General features: G+C 40.8%; 1 protein-coding gene across 1 annotated transcript in view; it reads left to right on the top strand.

Annotated features, from left to right (window-relative positions):
- Positions 1–17108, top strand: part of KMT2C (lysine methyltransferase 2C) — a gene marked incomplete at both ends in the record, with an annotated part of 286382 nt that overhangs the window by 45065 nt on the left and 224209 nt on the right. The gene's annotated exons all lie outside the window — the stretch shown is intronic.

The following is a 17108-nucleotide window of genomic DNA, read 5'->3' as shown; positions in this document are numbered from 1 at the left end:
GGTTGGTCATCCTTTAAATTTTTTTTTAAAAAGTGATTTGTAAATACTCTTTACATGTTAAGAAAATAAGGTCTTGTAATAATAGATTCTAAATATTTCCAAGCCATATATTTTAATGAGGTGTTTTACTCAGAGATCAGTTTTCTAATTTTGAAATAAATGAATCCTTTCAAAGTTACAAGTGGGGGCAGGTGAATGCGGAGACTGATGCATAATTTATAGTTTTTCCTACTCTAGGTGCAAGTGTCATTTTAACCTGAATGCTGGCTAGTCATTCTTTATAAAACTCATTTGGGCTCTTTAAGGGCAGCATTTGGAGTGGATGGGAAAAACAGAACCACCCTGATTCCTTTGTGCCCCATGGATCTCTCTCTTGTTACTGCCTCCTACCACTGAAGATGTGCAGCTTCATCCGAGGCAGAGTCTTCAGTAAGGTTTTCTTCTTACAGTTTCTTCTCGCTTCTCTCTTCAGTGGTCATTGTCTACTGACTTTTCCTTCCCTCCCTCCCTCTCTTCCTTCACCAACAAAGCTGTAACTGGCTTATTATAACAAGAGAACTTTGTTTTATTATATGATTAATTGTCCATCCTCCGACATGGGAGGCAGTGTAGCTCTAAGATTTGAGTGTGCTCTTCCTCCTCAGTCACAGCAGAGCTTTGAGCTTCACCTCCACTGCTTACTAGTGGTGTGACCCAGACTGCTTCATTGCACAGCTCCATTCCTGTTGTGCTAGGGATGGCATTCCCATCAAACAATGCAAATGCTGCTTCCTGGAGTTGTACAATGTGGTGGTTCTGATGTGACTTGAGGCAGGTTAATTCAGCCCTGAGTTTTCAATGAGATCATCAATGTGGAATTCTAAGAACACTGCCTTTAAGAGACTTAAGAGGAAATGATGAACAATTCCATAGCCCTTCATTTTTACCTTTGACTAAGGGTTGATTACTAACAACTAATCAGGTGGGGAAGTAGGGTCATTGTGACGTAGCTGTGAGGTATTATGGAAGGTATTTTATAAAAACCTCTATTTTTTCCCCCTCTGCACACATCATTGTTAAAAAAGCAATTGTGAGTATATGAGTTTGGATCATTTCCGCAGTTCAGCTGGAGCTCTGAGGACTTTCCAAGGCTTTAGTTGTGTTGATGCCCAGGGTGGGGTGGGTACAGATAGGTGAGATACATTTACAGTTGTTTCATGATAACTTATCAAGGCATAGCCAAGAGAGGGAATTCAGTGCAAGCAAGTGAAAATATATTTAGTTTTCTTTTTCCAAAGTGTTCACTTTAATATACTTTTGGTAGGATATTAGAACAATTTCTAAGTTCCAAGTTCTGTGCTTAAAATCAGGAGATTCTCTAAGGAGTCACTGGTTTAGTGTACCATAATTCAAGTAGAGTTACAACACCGTTATGGTAGTTGTTGGGAATTTAGGGGTTTAGGGCTCAAAATAAATACACATTCACTTATGTCCTTTTTTGTGCGGGATACTTTTTTGGGGGAATGGTTTAAGTGTAGATTTACCAGGAAAATCAATTTAGTGCATATTAAGTACAGTGTATTCCTTTTGATCAAAACTTGCCTAGAGGAATGTTTTTCCAGTAGGTGCAGAAGGGAGTGTAATCGTAAAAAAGATTGTTTTATTCTTTTTTTTAAATTTGGCTGCATGTGGGACCTTTTTAGTTGCGACATGCGGGGTCTTAGTTGCAGCATGTGGGATCTAGTTCCCTGACCAGGGATTGAACCCGGGCCCCCTGCATTGGGAGTGCGGAGTCTTAACCACTGGACCACCAGGGAAGTCTCAAGATTGTTTTATTCTTAATGAAGTTATGTCTTAGAGCAAGAGAAAGGTACATAAATCTTTCCTTATATTAGCCCTGTATTGTAATTTGACTTACAACCTTGTAGCTTTAGATTTGTAGAGTGATTACTAACCACCTGTCACTGTGTGGAATCTGTAAAGACTCCATGGTGAAATGAATGTATAGGAGAACGGTAGGAGTTACGTGCTAGTGCATATCCAGGCAGAAGGAGCAGCCTAAGGATCGGTGGCACAGACCTGCGAAATTGCTCGGCCCATTTGTAAAGTGTTCAGTGTTAATAAAAATACAATATACTGTATATCATAGTTCCCACATTGAACTTAACCATAACTAATGATACAATTGTGGCTCTAAAGCAGTTGTCTCCAAACTTATATTTGTTTTCTTTTCTTTCTTAAAAATTTATTATTTATTTATTTTAAAAATTTATTTATTTTATTTGGTTTTGGCTGCATTGGGCCTTTGTTCCTGTGCGCGGGCTTTCTCTAGTTGCGGCGAGCGGGGGCTACTCTTCGTTGCGGTGCGCGGGCTTCTCATTGCGGTGGCTTCTCTTGTTGTGGAGCACGGGCTCTAGGCGTGCGGGCTTCAGTAGTTGTGGCGTGAGGACTCAGTAGTTGTGGCTCGCGGGCTCTAGAGTGCAGGCTTAGTAGTTGTGGTGCACAGGCTTTGTTGTTCTGCGGCATGTGGGATCTTCCTGGACCAGGGCTCGAACCCATGTCCCCTGCGTTGGCAGAGGATTCTTAATCACTGCGCCACCAGGGAAGTCCCAAACATATTGGAATCATGCCTCCATTAGTAAGAATTTGAATCCTTGGTCTCTCAACATCTGTATCCTTTTTATTTTTCTTTTTGAAATAAATAGTGTACATCTATCACAATCCTTATATTAATATGGATTGCTAAATTTTAGGAGAGCTAAATTTCACATTCCTTATTAATCTCAAGTTCTAGGATTTGCAGGTCTGTGATTGGGACATTTAAGTGTGTTGTGTGCATTCTGCTTTGGAGACCACTACTCTAAAAGACCATGGTATAAAGAAGATTCAGAATGTTCGTTTTTTTCTGCTTTGAATGTTAAGTTTAATGTTAAGTAGATGGTTGGGATAGAGAGAGTGATGATGAGTGGAATCTTTGAATCCCGAAGAGGCCATTGGAGGAATCAGAGTATTGGTGAAATAAAAAGTTTGAGTTCTGGGTCTGCATTCTGTGAAGGCTGTAAATGAATATTCATGTCTCCTTAACATTTATTTAGTATCCACTATGCGCCAGGCACTCTTCCCAGCAATTTCATATATGTTACTTAATCCACAACCCTTTTACTGATGAAGAATCCAGCTTGTTAATTTATGTAAGTGGGAAAAAGCCAGAATTTTTCCAGGACTTTGACTCAAAGCTCTTTGTTTTTCTCTTTTTACTACAGCTCTTTTGAGGAGCTCTAAAATCTGGTTGAGGAGCTAGGAGAAATAGATATTCAACAAAGTGTTAAAGAGGAAATTCTAAGTCCTTGGAATAGTGACTGTGTTTCTTGGGTCAGAGCTCTGTCTAGCCAAGTGCATACAGAAGATGTTTAATAAATACCTGTTAAGCATTCAAGGAGTCTTAGTATCAAGCAGCGAGGGATTTTAAGACATGTGGACTTGAGCCTCAGCACTTCCATTTCCTAACTGTATGACCTTGACCAGTTACTTACCCTCCCTGAGCCTTAGTTTCCTTATCTGAAACATGGGGGACTCAATCTCAGTTGCACTGGGTTGTTACGAGAATTAAATGATAATGTATAAGATGCCTCACTCACAGGGTCCATTATGTGTTGCCTAGCTTCTCTAATGACTTTGAACACAGACACAGGAAGGTTATGTACTTGTTGTAACTGTTGGCTCTCTAGTCTCCAGGGAGGTGTGTGACAACAGTGCTCCCCTCCAGGTTCTACCTCCACCAGTTCCTTTCGGAGCTGGTAAACAAACGTTAAACATATCTTACGTTAACATAGTACATTATTTTGTTTCAAATGATAAATAGTAAGATAAAATGTAGTTTCTGTGGCCAGTGTATGGTAAACTCTGATGTCTAGGATACTCTCTTATATCATTTAATTTAATGGGTTTTTTCTGTGGGGGGTGGTATATACAGGCCAGCGTGAAGAAGAAAATGAAAACATCCACAACTTCACTGTTCACACAACCCTTGCTGGCTTAAAAAAATTCCATGTACGTGATTAAGAAATTTAAATTCTGTAAACCAGAAGCCCCCTCTATTAGCTTGGGTGTCATAAAAAAATACCACAGACGGGTGGCTTAAACAACAGAAACTTATTTTCTCACAATTTTGGAGTCTGGAAGCCCCAGATCAGGGTGTCAGCAGGTTGAGTTTCTTCTGAGGCCTCTCTCCTTGGCTCGCAGATGGCCGCCTTCTCACTGTGTCCTCACCAGGTCATCCCTCTGTGTTGTCCGTGTTCTCATCTCCTCTTCTTTTTTTTAAAAAAAATTTATTTCTATTTTTAATTTTTAAAAAAAATAAATTTATTTATTTTATTTATTTATTTTTGGCTGTGTTGGGTCTTTGTTGCTGTGCGCGGGGCTTTCTCTAGTTGCGGTGAGCAGGGGCTACTCTTCGTTGCTGTGCGCGGGCTTCTCATTGCGGTGGCTTCTCTTGTTGTGGAGCACGGGCTCTAGGCGTGTGGGCTTCAGTAGTTGCGGCACGTGGGCTCAGTAGTTGTGGCTCGTGGGCCCTAGAGCACAGGCTCAGTAGTTGTGGTGCACAGTCTTAGTTGCTCCACGGCATGTGGGATCTTCCCGGACCAGGGATCGAACCTGTGTCCCCTGCATTGGCAGGCGGATTCTTAACCACTGTGCCACCAGGGAAGTCCTCATCTCCTCTTCTTAAAAGGACATTTGTCATACTGGATTCGGGCTCACTCTAACACACTGGTTTTAACTTCATTACCTCTTTATAGGCCGTATCTCCAGACACAGTCACACTCTGAGATGCTGGGTGTGTGGGCTTCGGCACGTGAATTTGGGGCAAGCACAGTTCAGCCCGTAACTGTCCTACCCTTGAAACTGCTAGTGACTGTTGTATTTATATAGTTCCAGAAGAAGTTCCTGTTCGTATATCTGTGGGCATATGAAGTTATATAACTAGGGGTAATTAAATTAGTTTCTTTGAACTTAATGTGAACAGTATACATAGCAGCAAAGAATTACTGTAGGTTTGTGCTAGGTTGGGGAAATGAACTTGTTATATGGAACCAGACATGATGGTATATTTATGGGTGTGTATGTGTGTGTGTAGTATATATGAGTTTGTTTATGTAAATGCCAGTATACGAAAGCCTCTTCAATGTAAAGTTGACTAGTTTCATATTTGTCTTAAGTGCTTGATGTGCTAAAACTTTTTTTGTGTGTGTCAACCTATGAGTTTGATTTATTCATTCAGTCCTTACCGCGTACATACTGCTGTGTCAGGTACTCTGTTAGGCATTGGAAGTATGCAGGATCATAAGATGAGATCCCTGCCCATCAGCCCTAACGTTGGGTGAACCGGCAAGGGTGGTGAGACAAGTGGAGATATGGACAGGCTTCTGAGTCCTGAAAAGAGGAGGAGCTCTTTGTACCCTGAGGCTTACACAACGCTTTTCTAGAGGAGGTAACACTAAACTGAAGCTTGTAAGGACCGTCCAAAGAGGGTTTCAGGCAGAGGGAATAGCACATGTAAAGGCAGAGAGTTTTGAAGGGGATGATAAAAGGTTAACTATGGTGAAAGTATAACATGGAGAGGAGCGACAGTAGATGAGGCTGAGCTGGTGGCATAAGTTGCATCATGCTATATATCTTTTATGCTATATTAAGAAGTTTGTGGGGCTTCCCTGGTGGCACAGTGGTTAAGAATCTGCCTGCCGACGCAGGAGACACAGGTTCGAGCCCTGGTCCGGAAGATCCCACATGCCGTGGAGCAACTAAGCCCATGTGCCACGAGTACTGAGCCCGTGAGCCTAGATCCAACGCTCCGCAACAAGAGAAGCCACCAGAATAAGCATGCGCACCGCAACGAAGAGTAGCCCACGCTCTCCACAACTAGAGAAAGCCCGCGCGCACCAACGAAGACCCAACACAGCCAAAAATAAAATAAATAAATTATTTTTAAAAAGTTTGTATTTCTTTCTTTTTTTTTTTTTTAAAGAAGTTTGTATATCTGTCTCTAAGGCTTGCAGTGTGCCACCACTGAAGGATGAAAGAAGGAGAGCAGCACTGTATTTGCGTTTTCAAAGTATCTGTCTGCGTTGGTATGCAGGATGAACGGAGGGAGACTGGAAGTGGTTGGGTGTTGGCAGGTGAGAGAGGAATGACTGCCTGGAAGAAGGCAGTTCGGGGGATGACAGAGAGGCAGCAGACTGAAAAGAGGTTTCAGAGGTAGGATTAATAGGGCTTATTCAGAAAGGGGAGAAAACTGAAGTGATTGAAGTTTCTAGGCGGATGGAACAGCTTTGGGTAGAAAGAAGTCAGATGATGACAGGTTGAGTTTTGGATCTGTTGAACTAAAAGTGCCTGTGTTCCATTCAGGCGAAGATGCTCACCGGGAATTTGGATGTGTGGAGGGTGGGTGTGGACTGGAGCTGAGACCCGGTGTGAAGGTGGGAATTGAGGGCATAAGAACCTGTCTGGTGAAAAGAAGCAACTGGGAGCTGTATTCCAGGGAGCGTTAGTATTTTCACTGGTGGTCAGAAGGAAACACCGTAAAGTTGGCCAGAGAAGCCAGGAGATAGATTTCTAGCAGGTCTGTGTATGGTGTACAGTGTCGGTGGTTCTAGGGATAACTGTGGGGTGAGATGAAGATGACTTAGAGAGTGTCTGATAGATTCGACTATCTGCTATCTGGAATAGTGGGTTTGTTAACCAGATTACAGAAGGTTCTGTGGTGAATTAGAGACGAGAAAGAATAGGCACGAATAACTGACGAGACTTTCTAAAGAAGGTAACGTATATGGTATCCGAGAGGAAGGAAGCGGGGCTCAGGAGTGACGGACATTTAGACGTAGGTAAGGCTAGATTTATGGGAGGGAGACAGTGGCAGGAATGGTGGGAGTGGGAGAGGTTAAAGAGAAGCAAAAAAGGGGGGGCATTTTGGAGTAAGGGGTTGACTTGGGACCCACAGCACATGCTGTTGGTAACTTACGTAAGCACACGTAAGGGTGGATACCTCAGTATTGCACTCATTTGATTTTTAAAATGGTGCTACTGTGAATGTTTTGGTGAGCTTTTATTCTTTATTTTTTCCTCCCCTACTAAATGGCTATCTTGGATAATCTCTTGAGTGTGAATTGGAATATCCTCAATTTGTCTCAGGACCAAAGATATTCTGGTATCAGGAACTCGTTTTTTTTTTCATTTTCAATTACACTTAAGTAGGAAAAGCTGAATTAGTGAATCTGTTACACAGCGTTGAGATGCTTTTCTGGTGATGGGGAAAGGAATCTAGCTAGCACTCTGAGTTAGCCTGTTACACTGGGGAAGAAGGTAGTTGTATAAGCTTCCTAGGGCTATTGTAACAGAGTACCAGAAACAGAAATTTTCTGTCTCACATCTGCTACAGGCCTCTCTCCTAGTTTCTGGTGGTTGCTGGGCAGTCCTTAGTGTTCCTTGACTTGCAGCTGCATCACTCCAGTCTGTCTCCATTGTCATAAGACCTTCTCCCTGTATGTCTGTGTCTCTTTGTCCAAATTACTCTCTTACAAGGACACTGGCCATACTAGATTTAGGGTTCATCTTACTCCAGTATGACCTTATCTTAACTTGATTACATCTGCAAAGACCCTATTTCCAAATTAGGTCACATTTCTCAGGTTCCAGGTGGACATGAATTCTGGGGACAGTATTCAACCAAATATGGTAGTTTTAGAAATGAATTTCTAAAGTGAAATTTCATGCATCAACTAAAGTTGTACAGCGGGTTTTTATAATACGAATGGAATTGTCAAAGCAGGCCCATTAGAATTGTTTTAACCTATTTCGGGCTTAAGTTTCTGTGATTATACGTTTTTAGTATTGTAAACCAATTCAGATGAAATCCTATAAATCTAAATCTGAATTATAAATTAAAACTTCCCCACTTTTATTATTTTTAAGTATAAGAATACCATTATTACCAAGGAGAGATCATTGAGGATAATCTTTTCTGATGAGAAAATGATGAGAAATGCCATTGTATGTTTTAAAGTAGATGGTTGTAAAATGCTTACTGTTGGATTCCCCTCTGCCCCCTAAATACCAGACTGGTTTGTGAAAAAAAATAAACCTTTTTATTCTAAATCTAGTAGTAAAAAAAGAAATTTAACCTAGTCTGGGTAGATATCACCTGAAGATGTAACTTTTTTTTTTAGTTTCTTTGTACATAATTCCTGCTTTTTTTTCTTGTGTTTTCTGTTTTCAGGGATGGTAGAAAGGTACATTTTCTTCATTGTCTTGCCTTCTTTTAAAATTTATGTCAGGCTTCATCCAGGTCTTTCTGCTGTATTTTAGACCAGTGCTATCCGGTAGCGCTTTCTGTAGTGATGGAAATGCTCTATATCTATGCTTTTCACTGTGGTAGCCGCTGGAAATGGAGCTGGTGGGACTGAGGAGCTGAATTTTAATAGTATTTAATTTTAATTAATTTAAATTTAAATAGTCACATGTAGCTAGTAGTTGCTGTGTTGCTCAGCCCCATTCTAGATCTCTCTCCGATTTCTCTCTCCAGTCCTGCCTTCCTTTTCTCTCAGGTGGTCATTGTTATTAGTTTGGGGTCTGTCCTACCAAAATTTTTTTGGTGTATATGTAAGAAATACATGCACATGTTTGAATATATACTGGTATTTAAAAAAAATACATTTATTTATTTATTTATGGCTGCGTTGTGTCTTCGTTGCTGCGCGCTGGCTTTCTCTGGTTGTGGCATGCAGGCTTTTCATTGCAGTGGCTTCTCTTGTGGAGCACAGGCTCCAGGTGTGTGGGCTTCAGTAGTTGTGGCGCACAGGCTCAGTAGTTGTGGTGCATGGGCTTAGTTGCTCTGTGGCATGTGGAATCTTCCCGGACCAGGGCTCGAACCCGTGTCCCCTGCATTGGCAGGCGAATTCTTAATCACTGTACCACCAGGGTAGTCCTGTGTGTGTGTTTTTAAATGTATTAAAAGAGATTTACTTACAGATGTGTAAACACATGTATATCCATGTATATGAGTGAAATTGATCAAATGATATATTCATTATATAGGGCTACATTTTTTTTTCCTCCCAACCTGGACGCTTCACTCTACATATTATGCTAATATGGGATTTGGGGAGTTTGATCAGTTTACATTACTGTAAATCATAGATATGTCTTAAAGTATTTCTAATTCTAACAGTACACGTCCTCATCATAAATTCAAACTCGAACAAAAGGTATAAATCACAAGTGCAGGTCTACTCCCCAGAGTTTGTCACTGGAAACTTTCTTGTATTTCTTTCCAGATGTTTTTCATTTGTAGGTAAGAGATGTCTGTATGTAGGGGAAAAAAAAAAATAAGAAAAGATATAGGTATGTATTTTTTGAAAACAAATGGAATTATGCTGTAAACACTGTTCTGTAACTTGCTTCTTTTGCTTAACAGTGTATCTTGTACAACTTTTCATAGGTACATGTTGATTAATAATGTAGGTACAATTCAGTGATAATTGAAATAAAGTGTTTTTCCATTTACTGAATCCTATTTTTTTTTAATTAGTTTTTTTTTTCGTTGCACCAGGTCTTAGTTGTGGCATGTGAACTCTTAGTTGCGGCCTGCATGTGGGATCTAGTTCCCTGACCAGGGATGAACCTGGGCCCCCTGGAGTCTTACCCCCTGTGCCACCAGGGAAGTCCCCCTGAATCCTATTTTTAAGAATTACTAATATTATTAAATCATGTTATATAATTGTCAGTAGGGATGGCTCAGGTAAAATCTAATAGGAAAGGCTGGATTAAAATTTTAAACTTGTGGGACTTTCCTGGTGGTCCATTGGTTAAGACTCTGCACTCTCAACGTAAGGGACACAGGTTTGATCCCTGGTCAGGGAACTAAGATCCCACATGCCGCACGGTGTGGCCAAAAAAAAAAAAAAAGATTTTTTTTTTTTTTTTTTTGAAAACTTGTACTATATATGCCTATTTGCAAGCGTAACGGAGTTTGGTCTTTTTAATGTACGTGGTCTTTCAAAAATATCTTATTCTGATGTCTCTTGTCTATTGTAAAACCCCACTTAAACTTTTGGGAGCTGATTTCTATCTTTTTGCTTTAAGATAACGCTGTTCTGCAGTTATTCTTCTGAGAGATTGAAGTGATTCTGTTTTAAAGGAATGCGTAGCAAAATTCTGTATTAAATGCGTTCACTCCTCGTTCCACTTACTGGTCTTATGATCTTAGAAGATGCTTAAGAGCCTGAGCTCTGTATTAATCCAGTGCTGGTTCAGATCCTGGATGTACCACTTAATAATTAATTGTGTGACCATGATCCTCTCCCTGCTTCAGTTTTCTTGTCTGTAAAATGAGGAGTGATGATTGATGTGATGGGTCCGTAAAAAGTACTGTGTTAGTTGAAATTATGACAGCTGCTGTAACAGATAAACCCTGAAATTTCAGGGGCTTAAGAAAATAATAGTTTATTCTACTGGGACTTGAGTCAATCTGTTCTCTGATGTCTTCTACACATGACTTCCAAGATTGCCCTGGGCATTGATATCCACCTGGCAGATGGGGGAGGGAGGGGTACAGGATTGTGTGGGAGCTTTGGAGGTAGGGCCTGGGAGTAGTGAAGAGGTATCCAGAACTTTTGCCCACATTTCATTATCAGGAACTCAGACACATGGCAGGGAGGTTGGGAAATGTAGCCTAGCTGCTTGCCCAGGAGGACAGGGAAAATGCGTTTGGTGAATAGCCAGCCAGTCTTTGCAGTAAGTACTCAGCCTAGAGGATGGTTCTAAAGTTGTTGTTAAGCAAGTCACTTTACCTCTTGGCGGGTGTGGGGTGGGGGTGGGGGTCTATGTTTCCGTCTGTGAAGGGAGGAGGGTGGTGATGATGAGGGGAATGGATAACATTTGTTGAGAACTGCTATGAAGCACTGTTGTAGGAGAACTGCAGATTATAACTGTATTCATTCATTTAATTCTTTAAGAAGTCCTCTAAGGTAAAGACTGTTATCATCTTTTTTTTTTTTCTTTTTAACATCCAAGGAAACTAAGGCACAGACGGAGTCATACATGGAGTTAGGATTTGAACCCAGGCAGTGTTCACTGCAGGGTCTGTGCTTTTAATGCTCTCTACTGAAAGTCTTGTGTAAACACAGCTTCATTTAACCCCCTGGACCCTGCTGTGTCCTGAATCTTTCTTCTCTTGGTGTCTTTTCTTCAGCAGAGGTCTTCTTTGTGCCAAAATAATTTCTTTCAAGTTGCTGCCACCTTCATCTGTGATCTTTTTTTCCTTCCCTCCACTTGCCCTGATATTCAGTAGACTTATAGTCACTCCTTTCCCTTTCCACCGGTTTTTTTTTTTTTTTAACTTTCTATTAGAGAAAATTCGCCCATATCCAAGTGTGTAGAGAATAGTATAATGAACCCCAAAGTACCCATCTTCTAGCTTAAACAGTCATCAACACATGGCCAATGTTGTTTCATTTATACTGTTACCCCCTTCTCCTCTTCTGTTATTTTGGAACAAATTACAGGCATAATTTCATTTATAAATATTTGAGAATGTATCTCTAAAAAGTAAAGACTTAAGAAAACCTAAATACCACCCTGATACCTAAAAATAGTTAACAGTTAAGTCCAGAATACCATCAGATATTGAGTGTTCAGTTTAACAGGTGTCTCAATTTAAAAACAAAACAAAACCAAACCAGTTTGTTTGAATCAGGAGCTGAATGAGGCCCACACACTGTGATTAAGTCTTTTTTACTCTATAGGTTGCAACCTCCTTTTTTCCTTGCCATTTATTTGTTGAAGAAACAAGTTATTTGCCCTGTAGAGTTTCCTGCTGTTTGGATTTTGCTGATTGTATCCCTGAGGTTTCACATGTCTTTCTAGTCTCTGTATTTCCAAGTTCAAGTTCACCCTTGAACAACCTTGGGGTTAGGGATGCCAATCCTCTGCACAGTTGAAATTCTGTGTATAACTTCTTTGTGTGTGTGTCTGTGTGTGTAACTTTCAAGCCAGCCCTCCGTATCTGTGGTTCTGCATCCATAGATTCACCCAATTACAGATTGTGTAGTACTGCAGTACCTATTCACTGGAAAAACTCCATGTGTAAGTGCACCTGCCTAGGTCAAACCTGGGTGATTCAGCGGTCAACTGTACGTAGTTGGAGCTAGAGGCTTGATCAGATTCGAGTTCCATTTTATTTTCCATGACTGCTGCTCATGTTGCAGTGCATTCTTTCATCTAGAGGCACATAATGTCTGGTTGTCTCTTTTTGTGATACTGGCAGCTATTGATGACCAGTGTCTGGGTCTGATTCATTTACTAGGTTGTAAAGTGGTGATGTTCTGTTATGCCTTCATTTTTTTAGCTGGAATGCTTTTTATAAAGAGAAAAATCCCCCTCACCTGTTGTTTGGTTGCCTAGTGTAACAGTTTATATAGGAAAGGCAGGATAAATGTTTGATTCTTTCTCTTTATTTATCAGTTTGTGGTGTAATGAGTTGGTTCATGAGCATTTCCCAACTGTGTTTGATAGGTTTTTCTTATTCTTATTTTTTATGTATAAGTCACTGTGCAGGAAAGTATCTGAAATTAACAGATAAAGGCAAGATTCCACCACAGTCACTGGCTGCTGGGGGACCAGTACAGTGTGGCAGAAATAGTGTTCTACACATACTGGGGAGCCTGTAACAGAGGTGCTTAGCTTGAAGGTTGGGAAAGAGCTCTGTAGTTGATCTTGAGCTGCGTTCTGAAGGTTGAATAGCAGTTTGCTTCTGGAGGAGGTGACTCCTTTCCAGGCAGAGGGAGCGGCATGTGCAGCGGCTCTGGGGGGTGAGTGCATTTGTAACTGTGGGGACTTCTTACGGCTGAGCTGGTGTACTTGGTGCAGGAGGCTGCAGAGATGGTGGGGATTTTAAGTCGATTAAGGAAGAGTTTTGACTTAACTCTGAAGGCCATGGAGAGACACTGAAAGGTTTTTATCCAGGTGAATGACATAAGAAACACATCTCATGAGGATCACTTTGGCAGCACTGTGGAGAGTGACTCATGGTGCCCTTTTCTGAACTGCTTATACAGATTTGGTTTCTTTCTTTGTATTGCTCCCTTCTTCTTCCCCCATTGCCGCCAACACACACACATACACACACACACACACACACACACACACACACACCCTCTGCCTCAGGCCTCCTTCTAGAGTCCTGGCTCTTGTTCTTTTCAGAGCTTGGGTAACTGTGAAGGCTAGAAAGGAGGCTGTCTGGGAAAAACAAGTGGTTGGTTGCAGTGGTTGAGAAGTCACTGCTGCTGTCCAAGCAGTACAGTGCTAGGCGTCATAGGAGAAATGATGACAGAAAATGTAGATGACTAACGAGCACTTAACTGTGGTGCCAGGCGCTGTTCCAGCATGCTACTATCCCCATTGTACAGACGAGCAGATGTGCAGGGGAAGTGAAGGAACTTGCTCCAGGTTATACTCTAGTAAGAGGCAGAGGTGCAATGGAACCTGAGCATCCGGCCTCATCCGAGTTTGTGCTTTGTGCCTAATGCACACCAAGCAGTCCCCATAACATGTGTCATATAATCCCTCCCCTCCCAGGGTTTCCAGGCCTCTGACCCTTCCCCTTAGTCTTATATCAACATAATCTTTCCCAGAGTTTCTGGTCTAGTAGCCGCCTATCCCATAACAAAGTGAGAATCCCCAGTGTGGCTGGTGATACAGTTTGATCCCTGAACTGTGGGGGGAGATGTTTTAGCATTCCTACTGAAAAAATTTTTTCTCACACATACGTTAAACCCAGGTTTCTTAGGTTTTGTAAGACTGCCATTCAACTATAAGTAGTTGAGTTAAAAATGTTTATTGTATCAGAAGAAAATTAATACATCTAAATTATAAATGTTCATCAACAAAAGAACATAAAAATGCCCCACCATCTTAAATTAAGGTTTATAAACACTTAGTGGTATATATTTTTTACATACACATACAAATTATGTATGTATACATACATGTACGGAAAACACGTAGAAAAAATAGAAAATAAACCACCAAAAACTAAGTCGCCCCATGAAGTCAGTAAAGTTGTAGGATACAAAATTAATATGCAGAAATCTGCTGCTTTTCTATACACTGATAGCAAACTATCAGAAAGAGAAATTAAGAAAACAATTCCATTTATAATTGAATCAAAGAGAAGGTAAAAGACCTGTACTCCGAAAACAATAAGACACTGTTGAAAGAAATTGAAGACAACAGTAACAAATGGAAAGATGTACAGTTGTGTTCATGGATTGAAAGAATTAATATTATTAAAATGACCACACTACCCAAGGGAATCTACGGATTCCATGCAATCCCTATGAAAATACCAATGCCATTTTCCAAAGAACTAGAGCAAATAATTCTAAAAATTTTATGGAAACAGAAAAGACCCCAAATAGCCAGAACAATCTTGAGAAAGAAGAACAAACCTGGAGGGATCATGCTCCCTGATTTCAAACTATATTACAAAGCTACAGTAACCAGAAACAGTATGGTACTGGCACAAAAAACAGACACATAGATCAATGAAACAGAATAGAGAGCCCAGAGACAAACCACACTTAATGTGGTCAATTAATCTACAGCAAAGGAGGCAACGATATACCATGGGGAAAAGACAGCCTCTTCAGTAAATGGTTTTGGGAAAACTGGACAGCTACATGCAAAAGAATCAAAGTGGACTACTTTCCCATAACATATACAAACACACACAATAACTATATAAACTCAAAATGGATTGAAGACTTAAATGTAAGACCTGAAACCATAAAACTTCTAGAAGAAAACATAGGCAGGTATGTTCTTTGACATCGGTATTAGCAGTATTTTTTTGGATATGTCTCCTCAGGCAAGGGAAACAAAAGCAAAAAAAAAAAAAGACTATTCAAACTAAAAAGCTTTTGCACAGTGAAGGAAACCATCAAGAAAACAAAAAGGCTGCCTACTGAGTGGGAGAAGATATTTGCAATAGATATATCTGATAAGCAGTTAATATCCAAAATATCAGTATACAAAGAACACATTCAGCTCAACACCAGAAAACCAAACAACTCAAATTAAAAGCGGGCAGAGGAACTGAATACGCATTTTCCCAAAGAAGACATACAGATGGCCAACAGTCACATGAAAAGATGCTCAGCATCACTAATCATCATGGAAGTGCAAATCAAAACCACAATGAGGTATCAACTCACACCTGTCAGAATGGCTCTTAGCAAACAGACAACAAAGAACAAGTGTTGGTGCGGATGTGGAGAAATGGGAACCCCCATACCCTGTTGGAGGGAATGTAAGTTGGTGCAGCCACTATGGGAGACAGTGTGGAGTTTCCTCAAAAAATTAAAAATAGAGCTATCTATACAATCCAGCAATTCTGCTCGTGGGTATTTATCCAAAGAAAATGAAAACAGCTACTTTATATATATTTTTTAATTTTTATTTATTTATTTTTGCGGTATGCAGGCCTCCCTCTCAGTGTTGTGACCTCTCCCATTGCGGAGCACAGGCTCCGGACGCGCAGGCTCAGCGGCCATGGCTCACGGGCCCAGCCTCTCCGCGGCATGTGGGATCTTCCCGGACCGGGGCACGAACCCACGTCCCCTGCATTGGCAGGCGGACTCTCAACCACTGCGCCACCAGGGAAGCCCGAGAACACCTACTTTAAGAGATACATGGACCCCTGTGTTCATAACAGCACTGTTTACAATAGTCAGAGATATGGAAGCAGCTAAATGCCCATCAGTAGATGAATGGATAAAGAAGATGTGGTATATATACACAGTAGAATATTACTCAGCTATGAAAAAGAATGAAATCTTGCCATTTGCAACAACATGGGTGTGGGTCTAGAGGGTATTATACTAAGTGAAATAGGTCAGACAGAGAAAGACAAATACCACATGACTTCACTTATATGTGGAATCTAAAACACAAAAGAAATGAACAGACATGACAAGACAGAGTCATAGATCTAGAGAACAAGCAGGTGGTTGCCCGAGGGGGGAGGGGTGAGGGGATGAGAGACATGGGTGAAGGAGATGAAGAGGCGCAAACTCCCAGTGATAAACTAAAGGAGTCACGGGTATGAAATACATAGTGTGGGGAACACAGGCAATAATTATTACCTTTGTGTGGTGACAGATCTTGACTTATCGTGGTAATCATTTTGAAATGTATAGAAATAGTGAATCATGATGTTGTGTAACGGGAAGTATCATAGTGTTGTAGGTCAATTATACTTCAAAATCAAACAAACGAATTCGCAGAAAAAGATACTTGTTATCAGAGGTGGGGAATGGGGGAAGGGGAATTGGATGAAGGCAGTCAAAAGGTACCAATTTCTAGTTTATAAGGTAAATACGCACTAGAAATGTAATGTACAACATGATAAAGGTAGTGAACACTCTAGGTTATCTATGAAAGTTGTTAAGAGAGAAAATCCTAAGAGTTGCCATCACAAGGAAAACATTTTTTCTTTTTTCTTTGTACAAGACGATGAACGTTCACTAAGCTTCTTGTAGCAATCATTTCATGGTGTACGTAAGTCAAATCATTATGCTGTACGCTTTAAACTTACACAGTGCTGTATGTCAATGATATCTTGGTAAAACTGGAAGAAAAAAAAAGAGCATTGAAGATTGCTTTGGGAATGTAAATACCCCTCCTGCCCCCCATTCAGCTTACAGATGAATCAGTCACAGTTCTATCTGTCTGAATGTAAAAGAGAACTAGTGAATGGCCTGAGGACCAGAGGTATGGGATTGGGGGGGCAGGTTGTGGTGGTAGAGATGACTCTGCTTTCGGTAAAGGATGGTAAATTTGAAGGGTAAGACGAGTTCAGAGAGGGGTAGAAGCGTACAGGGGATGTTTTGAATGAGGACAGTGAGCCCAGGGGGTATCTCATGAGGAAGAGCTGTGGATAGATAAGATTCCCGATAAATTGATCCCTTAGAGCTGTTCTGAGTCGAAAGCTTATCTTTTATCTGAATGGAGCGCAGGTGGCTTTTGGTTTCTCTGATCTGGAAAGATTGTTTGTGTGCCCCAGTAACATATTTTGCTGA

Source organism: Hyperoodon ampullatus, assembly GCF_949752795.1.
Source record: "Hyperoodon ampullatus genome assembly, chromosome: 9".
Classification (NCBI taxonomy): domain Eukaryota; kingdom Metazoa; phylum Chordata; class Mammalia; order Artiodactyla; family Ziphiidae; genus Hyperoodon; species Hyperoodon ampullatus.
The sequence above is the reverse complement of the archived record's forward strand: the minus strand, read 5'-3'. Positions and strand labels throughout refer to the sequence as shown.